General features: G+C 38.5%; 1 long non-coding RNA gene across 1 annotated transcript in view; it reads right to left on the reverse strand.

Moving 5' to 3' along the window:
* Window positions 1-1719, reverse strand: part of LOC109317316 — a 21314-nt gene extending 19595 nt beyond the window's left edge. Inside the window, exon 1 of the long non-coding RNA XR_002103026.1 lies at window positions 954-1719. This is a non-coding gene — a long non-coding RNA (uncharacterized LOC109317316). The remainder of the gene's footprint in view (window positions 1-953) is intronic.
* Between the last annotated feature and the right edge of the window lie 6712 nt (window positions 1720-8431).

An 8431-nucleotide genomic window follows, 5' to 3' on the forward strand; every position in this document is an offset into this window, starting at 1 on the left:
CGGACTAGATGATCTGCTCAGGTCCCTTCCGACCCTACAAACTATGAAACTATGAAAAAAGTGGGGTGAAAGTTTCTACCTAGCAGTAGAGAACTCCCCTGCCACTCTAGAGAACTACAGTTCCCAGAATATCTTGCACTCCCTGACCCACACTATCTGCACCTGTGCTTGCTGGCACTCCTGCCTGCTGGCTCATGTTGAAGCCAGAAGGTAGGGGAAGCGAGAAAAAAAAGTGGGGGAAGGTAAGAGAGGATTGCCCTCGGCACATTCTTCTTACTTCCTCCTTGTGCAAAAGCATAATGTGGGAGTGGTTGATCTAGAAATGATTTTTAAGGACAATTCTCAGTGGTCCCCTTTGGGCAGCTTTTGCCTGTTTCTTGCTCTTAGTGCAGAAAAAACCCAATAATCTGTCCCAGATAATGAAGTACAGTACTAAGCGATGCAGATGAAAGGGCATTAAATCTACAGTGGTGAATTATAGATAATAAATACCAGATTTACTTCAGTTATTTCCTCCATGGTATGTCAGATTCTGTGAATGATGTCAGAGTCTGTGAAATGATTGAGTAAATAAACTACAATATAAGCCACAGAACTGGCATCTGTAAAAGTGCATATAACTGGTTATATTGTCTTCTTGTGTCTCTAGCCTCCAAATATTATATAAACAGTAGTAAGACTGTAAAAGTACTAATGATGCATTGAGTATCACCAGCATATGGTAATGCAAATTGGACCTGGAGTGAAAGGTACGCAAAGAATCTTCCTTATAATTGCCCATACAACATACTGCAGTGTGAATATATAGTTTCTGGTCATTAGCAACACATATTTTTATTAGGGAGCTATGTTATGTATTCCTGATGGTAATTAAGAAATGTAATTGTCATTACGAATTAAGAAATCTTTAGTGTATTTACATGCAGGATGAAAGATAAACAGGGTGAGTTTACTTCTAGTTCTCTGAGCTGATATCCACTGCATGAATAATTTGCCACTTCTTTCACTGCCAATCTGCCTTGTTCCTTTCACACCACTGGTTCTCCCAGCTTGCCAGTCTGATGAAACTTGTATGAAAATATCCAGTGTTCCCATACCACAGTGGCTGATCATCTGTGACCTATGCAGCTCATGTACAAAATAGGCCGAAGTGAGAGAGACAGTGACTTTCTTCCCTTCCTCATGCTAGTAGTGTTGAAACCTGTTAAAGGCAAAACAACACTGTATGGAACAAAGGTTTCCTTTTGCAGACCTAATTCTTAACATGTAAGTTCTAGCAGGCTGCTTCTATTTTATTAACACTACAGGTGGACTTTGATGAGCAGGATATGTACTTATTAAACCTGTCTGTCTCTTGAAAGAGTCATTGTTCTGTGATGTTTTCTTTCTTAGGTCATTAGAAGTTTATTCTCAGGACATTCCTTCCCCACATTCCTTCCCCAAATATTAATTTTAAAATATGGTATTTTTTAATTTTAGCGATCAAGACACTTTTCTATACCACTCTGATGGGAGTTTGGAAGCTATTCCACAAAATTTCTCTTGCAAAAAGTGGTGAGAGTAAAAGAATTAAAGGAAATAAAATCAGTGGGGAAGTACTGTCTTTATCACATTAACATGTCATTGAGGAAAGGTAGGCTAAATGGAATGAACTGATAGAATATAACTTGTTGCTATAGAATGGTATTTTCCATTTGAGCCAATAGGCTTTTTCATTGAAAATCCCCATCAAATTTTTATATTAACAACGTGTGTGCTTTTTTAGTTCGTATACTTTACTTCCTCAGATCTGCCTTTGTTTTGTATAGTCATGTCACTCTTCTAATTCTTACGTCTGAAAATACCTCGTATTGTTAGAACTTCTGCTGATCTGATTTACAAAGACAGTAAAGAAGTTTCATTCTATTGTGTGACTAAACACTTTGAAGACATTATTCAGTATTTTGAGCCTTCCAAGACTCTCATCTAGATATTAACAACTTGCAGTCATACTGCCTTAGTCTGTGATCTCAGATGACATCATAACCTGCTCCAACTACAGCAGGTTGTCATTTGGATAAGACAACAAGCAAGGCAAAACAAGGAAGGTGTACAATCTTCCTTATGAGTCACTGTTTTCCACACATGGTGCTGGGGCACTGGGGTAGTACCAATTTCTGATGAAACATAACTCCAAAATCCTAAGTAGGGCTCCACAAACTTTTTGGTTAACTCTAACTAACCCCCATGTTACTGATGGCAAAAAAACATAGGCATTGAAAGACTAAATAATTTAGGTTTGGAGCAGAGGTGTAACTAGCTGGGTGTGGTGTCATTGAGTATCAGGAGGGAGGAGAGGGGAAAGCAGGGGAAAATGGGAGTCTTACCTGCTCTGCATATTTAAAAGAAATCTGCAGAGCACCTGCTGCTGCCATTGGTGTGGTCTGTCTGCCTCAGTTGTAGATACTACAGTAGCAGCGCAGGGTCTGTGCATCCAGCTGCTGCTGAGACTCTCTGGGGGTTAAGGGAGGATTCTGGCACCCCACTAAGTGACTGCCTGAGGCTGGTGCCCCGTGCACCAATTCCCCACCCCCCAACCCCGCATCAAGTTATGCTGCTGGTGCTGGTAATAAGATTCTTAGAGCTGATCACCCATGCTTTGAAGTGTAGTGCCCAGAACAATGGAGCTAGAGCCCATAGGCAAGTGTGAAAACCAAGTGTGGGATTCAAACCACCCCTCCATGATGTTTGATAATTGGGTGACACCCAATTTAAAAAATTATTTGATTGATTACAGTGCTTGCTTTCTTACATAGGGGCCCTGGCAGTGAGAATGGAGGGTAGTCCAAGTGGGGAAAAGCCAGAGCCTCACATATCTGCTTAGTTTACCTGTTTATCTGCTAATACCTCATTTATCTTCTCACACCTTGTGGAACCCTTCAAAAGTTCCAGTGGCACCCACGGGTGCCCTGGCACCATTGTTGAAAATCACAGCAAATAATAATAATTTACACAACAGAGTTACAAATAGAATTTATATTACTGGACTCCCAATCGCAAGAATTTCCCACTAGGTTATGCTGTAACTGCTAAGGCCAGCTGAAGTTGCTTTGTGTTTTTCTTGGAGAAGGAAGAGGATAACAAATCTTGGCTGAAGAAGACAACTAGCAGCAGTGAGTTGCAAATGCCTTGTTCATCAGCCAGACTGACTTTAGATTGGGTCATTTTGCTAATGCTTTTTCTTCCCATTATAGTCTCTTCCCATAAAACATTGTAAATCTTGACTGTTCTCCTTTGGCCTATTTCCTCATACATGCTCCTTGTTTAAGGCAATCCAGTGTATTTGGAGGTAAAGTTAATATTTTCTTAATATTTTCCTAGCTTTGTTGTTGTTGTTTCTCAGATGTGGGAAGACCCATTGGCCACAGGCTTTACACACAAGCTGGCAACTGAAAACAATATCAGACCATCTCCATGACACATCAGGTTTTATACAGTGACGTTTTGTGCTTTAATGCAGTTTCCTTTGGATATGCTTAAAACAACTACATCTGTTTCCTTTCACTGGGATTTTGTGTTCTTTGAGCCAAAAGGAGAGGACAAAACTCATTAATTCTGAACAATAATTGCAATGTCTTACATAAATATCTTTTGGACTGAATATTTTTTCCACTGAAGCTATGTAATTAGTTGCCCTTCAACATAATAGGAGTTACCGGCTATGTGTCTACATAGCTGTAACTTCAATGTAGAGTTTAGCTACTCAAACTAGCTTTAAAGTATCTGGCTCAAAGTTTCAGCAGCAACCCAGCTGTGGCAGCATTGAGTTCAGCATGGGCTAATTTACTCTGGTTCACAGATAGGTTTTATATTGTGCTGTTATGGCTAGATTGCTACTGACACACACGCTAGCTCACTTGAAGCTAGCCAAGACATATCTATATATCCCAGTAGTCACTGCTGTGATTACAGTGTAGATATAATTATTGTGAGAGGGAACTTAGTTATAACCCCTGATGGAAACTCTCAGGACTGGATGGCATGTATCACTGTTGTATACAAAAGATGCCCAGTGACTTGATAAGTTTCTCCAGTAGCAACCTACTTCTTGCTGATCACTCTGAATGTCAATCTTGGTTTTACACTGGCTACAATACTGGATTTTAGATTCAAAGAACTGATTTTAAAATACAAAGATAGCCCCTACCACTACTCTCTCCCAGTCTTTCTTAAGAGTGCATTTTCATTTAAACAGGGCCTCATTTGGGCAAGATGGGTACGTCTGCCTTTGTAGCAGATATACTCAGTAAATTACCATAATCTAGTTGGGGTTTGCCTACAGCTATGTACTTAATACACATACTCAAGCCATGATGTAAAGAAAACACCTCATTTTTCCCCATCTATGCCTGAGTGCAACCTTTTTGAAGGCTCTGGCCCTGATTTTCATTTACATTTGGGTCCCTCTCTATTACTCTCTCAGTGTAGATAGGCCTTAAGCAGGTATAAATTATTTTGCTTGCACTTACTGATATTTTTATTTGTTGTCTTCTGGAAAGTTTTATTTTGTTTTGGGTCTGGGTGCCTGTAGATTAAGATGCATTAGTATTAGCATGTATAGGTTGAAATTCTAATTCCTGAAGGACGATTCTATATTTTCCAACCCTATAATAGGATCCAGCAGTTTGTCTTAACCTAATACAATGTGCCTAGTGCATTTTGTGAAAGTATTACAAGACAGCTGGTATCTGTTTTTTTGTGCTGCTAATTTTATAACCAAGCTTCCTAGTGCCTTATCCTCTGGTCACTGGATATGCCTTTGACTAACATTTCTTTTAAAAGCCAGTTCTTGCTCTGAGTTACCCTAGCTTAGAACAGAATCTGGAAGGAAGATGAAACAGCATCGATTTTCTGGTCATGAAAAAGATTATCAGATATCACCTATTTTCCTTTTGTCCAAAGCAGTGATTGTGAAATCCTTTACATGCATGTGAAAGAAAAACCTGAATGTTATAAATGTCTAAGAATACTGTGGTCTGGGACAGGGGACTCAAACATAACTGAACAGTGGAAGTGTCTGCAGACTGCAGCAAATGGCTCTCATGTAAAACTGGGATGGAAAACAGAAGCTTAGCTCTGTCACATCAAGAAGGAACACATATTTGTACTTGACACAGAGCAAGGATGTGTGAGATAACACAGGATGACATCAGGCTTCTGAAAATGTCCTACATAGTGATTCCATTCTGGGGCTTTAAACCTGGGACTGGGTTAATTGTCTATATTGAACTATAGTGAATCATATCTATGGTATTTTGGGGGATATAAGCTAGTATTTTTAATAGTCATGTTATTTTCACCTTATTGCACTCTCCCTTTTTTGGCCCATAATACTTTCCAGTACTCCCATCTCTATGGCATAGTATTGGACAAGTGTCCTCGGTTTCACTCCAAACAGTTTGCTTTGATAAATCCCAGTTCCGTGTCAAATTACCAAAGAAAACAAGTGAGATCTGCAATCTTTTCTGCGCATATGACATGAAAACATAAAAGGGATATATGTCATCAGTGAAAAAAAGCCTCTTGGCATTTTATTTCCTTCTGGCATTATAACAAGTTTGTGAAATAAAGAGCTAGATCTAATATATTATATGAGGGGGGAGTATGTTCTAGCTGTTATCAGATAGCAAATACATTGCTTAAGATGGCACATTTGTTTCCCATTTAGCAGTTCACAAAATATAATATATCTTTCATTTTATGTCTTCCAGGAAAAGCGATAGCAATTCAGATCCTCCCACATGATGGTACTTCTTCATTAATAATTTTTAGGAATGTTATAATATTTATATTTACTCCCTTCTTTCCTGTCTTTTATCTTTTTTTAACTTCATCCCCCTTGTATTTAACTACATCACTAGACTGTAAGGTGTAGGAAGTAAATTAGAGTGGTTCATTGTTTCTACAAACAGTAACACAACTTTTGAGATTTCTTCTATGGTTAATAGCTTCAGAGGGTGATCTCCTCATTTATAAACCTACACATGAATTCTTAACCCAGTTTTAGTTCTCAGGTGCTAGCATGAAAATACAATTCATGACCTGTTTCTTCCCCCCTCTTCCCCTCCCATTTAAAGGCACACTGCCAAGTGCTGTATACTCCAAAGTTGACCTTCCTTAAGATTATTATAATCTGCTTTGGAGTGTTTCCTGGATCTATTCAAATGCACTGTTCTGCCACAAAGACATTTTAAAAAATGCTGCACACTAGTTACTGTTTATGTTGGGTCTAGCAGTGCTTGTGGTCAAATCATGTTGCATAAACCAATCACCCATTGAGATCAGGAAAATGTTTCCCTCCAAGAGCATTGCACAAAATAGTTGAGTTAGGTACATTATGGTGACTGCTCCATTTCTTTGGATCACTGTCAGAGACTGTTGTAAATGGAAGGATACCAGAGCACATAAATTGATCACCGAACCCATTACTGCGGCTATTAAATTCTGGAGACACAACCACGGAGCCAAAAGAGAGATCACTATTTCCACAGCTGTGTTGACAGCATTAAAATAATGATCTGTAAACAAGGAAATACATAAAACAAAGCTAAGCTGTCAAAGACAAAGGCAGCAAGCAAAAGCTTATTCACGATTCTAAGAATTGTAAATAATTAAGGATAAAAAATTATTCTTATGCATATGTAGTTTGAAATTCTGCACAGCGCTGGGATGCTAGTAAAAGTCAAAGAATAGCAATTTCCTTATAGTAAGTTTATCCAACGATTTGGCACTATGGTTAACTGATATTATGTTAATGTTATTATCACCTGATAATTGCTCAAAATGCAATTACAGTTTATATTTATTTACTGTCAGATTTTGCCACCTTTTCTCAGTTTAGTACCAGTTTCCACTTGTATACTGCATTGATCAAAGGTGACTGTGCTTTCAGCCACCATTATATATCCCGAACCCCAGAAATGACAGTGCTCTAGTCTTCAATATAAATTAGAATGGCTGGCTGCCAAAAGTCTTCATAAGGTTGCAAGGATATTCTCTGGCCATGACCTCTCTTACGAAGCCTATGAAGCTGGGTGGCAAAGCAACCATTACACTGGCTCCAGACAAATCAGGGATTCCCTTACAACAAAAATCAGTTCTCCATGTCTCTATAGCTACCTTGTGCTGTCTGAATGGCTCAGACCATGTGGGAACAAACATCTAACCTGGTGAGTAAGACAGTGTTTCATGAGTAGCTCCATTGGGAAGACCAATTGAGTATGACTGAGGATGGAGAATATGGTCCAAAGAAAGCAAACCAAGGGAAAAATCATTCCTCAAAATGAAGATAAACAACATTTTCTCCTTAGGATGTGATCTCTTTAGACAGGCATCCCAATAGTCTGTTATTTGTCTCTATTCTACATAAACTTGCTTCCATTTGTATCAATTAACACCTTTATTTTACATTGCTGGTGCACCTTGACAGAACAGTCATGGAATTGGAAAAAAAAAAGGAAACAAATGTATGAAAAATGTGAATAAAAACTGGCTCACTGAAATGGGAAAGAAGAGATGTAAACATGGAAATAATACGAAAGGAATTAAAGGAAAAAACTCATGAAGTGATCTTAGTAGTAGCCTTATGACATTTGTTTTCAGGAAGTGAATTTTTTGTCTTTTGATTTGGAAAGGAAAAAGAGAGATTAGCTCTATCTATTAAACAGTGCAGAATTTTAAAATCAAGCCATGTTCTTAAATATAACTAAATCTACATGTTTAAGCTGGATGATGTAGATATATGAATCCTAGAAGGCTGATTAGGGTCCCAATTCTCTAAGAAGAAATCAGAGAGACACCTAATACAAATGATGGTAGCAGAACCAGGACTTCATTTTATGAGTTTAATAACTTCCAGCAAAACCTGGAGATAGATTTTTAAGTTATCTGTACTCTTGAGACTGCTGGATATGAAGAATGAATTCTGGGAACTCCAGATTATGAGGAAATGAAGAGGAGTTTTCTTGCTAGGGACATGCCAAAAATAGAAGAGTATAGGGCAGCACTATGTCAAGAAATCAGTGTACAAAAAGTGGGAGGTTAGTAGATAGTGTGGGTATTCTGTGTCTCTCTGGAATCTGCCCTATTTCCTTGTAAATGTCTCTCTCTGACTCCTTTTTTTTTAACAGCTTTAATCACTTTCCTTCATTGTTCTTTGGTTCCTAAGATCATCTTTGATGCAGTTCCAAAACAAGACTTACAGTGCACTCTACAGCTTTTTTCCTCTCTGCTGATGGTATTATTTGTTAAGAGCTTTTAATCCAATGGCTTCTGGTGGTGGGGGGGAACAAATGAACCAACACTTTAAGCTTTTGCTCCATTTTAACTCAACTCTTAGATATATAGCTTCACTGGGCCAAATTTTGACCCTAGTGCACAACATAAGCAGTTC

The sequence above is a fragment of the Crocodylus porosus genome, unplaced genomic scaffold (genome assembly GCF_001723895.1).
Source record: "Crocodylus porosus isolate Cpor-Errol unplaced genomic scaffold, CroPor_comp1, whole genome shotgun sequence".
Classification (NCBI taxonomy): domain Eukaryota; kingdom Metazoa; phylum Chordata; order Crocodylia; family Crocodylidae; genus Crocodylus; species Crocodylus porosus.